Source organism: Cynara cardunculus (assembly GCF_001531365.2).
Source record: "Cynara cardunculus var. scolymus isolate 2C chromosome LG 3, CcrdV1, whole genome shotgun sequence".
In the NCBI taxonomy this organism is placed as follows: domain Eukaryota; kingdom Viridiplantae; phylum Streptophyta; class Magnoliopsida; order Asterales; family Asteraceae; genus Cynara; species Cynara cardunculus.
Genome location: NC_037530.1, coordinates 4,705,254 through 4,706,742, shown reverse-complemented (window position 1 = coordinate 4,706,742; position 1,489 = coordinate 4,705,254).

Here is a 1,489-nt window from a genome sequence, read left to right as displayed (position 1 = left end):
AAATCAATATTTTTTAATATTAATATTTTTATAGAATAAAAAATAATATTTGTAATAGTATCTATTTATTATAAGATAATTAAAAAAATTAATATAAAAAAAAGATAACAAAAGGACAAAAAAAAAAAACAAAAAATGAAATGATAACCTAATCATAAGGGTGCCATTAGTATAAGATAGGGATGTCATTAGCCTTACCCTGTTAAAAATGATCAAGGGTGGTGAAGCCTAAAAGGGTTAAAGCTAGTGGTATATAGTCAGAAATTCCAATCAAAGTAGCCCTCTTAAGCTTTAAATATAATTATGTATATATTAATAAAATTAAACAGCATAATTATGAACAACATTGATATACAGTTACTAAAGAGAGAGATGGAAAAAAGAGAAAGAGTGATTAAGGAGTTGTTTACTAAACGTTTACTTGTTAGGTGTTTTTGGATCACTTTATTTCATCGGATGAATATGATAAAGATTGAGAATCTAATATAGTAAGACTGATGTCAAAGACCGAGAATCTTACCCGGTAAGTAAGATTAACGACTCTTACCCGATAAGCACTCACTGGATAGAAATATTACATACGATACCGTTTTAATGGATTAAAATCTTACCCAATAACTTGAATGAAAATATTGACTCTTAACGTTTTTAGGTAAACAACCCGAGACATCACTTACCAATTAAAAACCAAATGAAATGTCCTTTCTCAACGTACAAGAATTTTTTAGTAAGCTAAGGGTATGTCCAGGATCACCCTATGCAAAGGTATGGCTCCGCCATTATGTATGTGTGGAAATATACACGGTGTATAAAAAGACTGTCAATCCTTGAAACCCGTCCAATCTAACCCGCTAACAAACCAACCCACCAAATCGTCAAACCATTAATTAAGAGAGTTGAAATTGGGTTACGCTTAGCTCAATTCATCACTAATATATAATTTTTTTTATATATATACAAGGGTTCAAAAAAGAACACCTTCATTTTACGAGAATGCATGAACATCTTTTTACTATGGACAATCATATGTGATACTATTATTCAATCACACACGATACACATGTAAAGCTAAATCAGAGATGCAGACAACTTTTGGCACGATCTAGCTTTCGGGCCAAGTCACCCTTACATCACTAAACCCCCTGACATGTTTTTGTCACATGTGATAAATGTGTTATTGATGTGATACTATAATTCATCAAGACCATTACATGTGATACTAAATCATAGATGCAGACAACCTTTGGACCGACCTAAGTCGTAGGACACTACGTCTGCACACCACCAAACCCCCTCACATGTATTATCATATGTGATAAGGGTGTTCTCGTAAAATGGATGTGTTTTCGTTTGAACCTTCACCATATGTTTATTATAATATATATATATATATATATATATATATATATAGAGGAGTGATCATATGAAAACCGCCCTCATTTGTGTAAACCGTGCAAACCACCTTCATCTGTCGATTTCATTGTTTAAT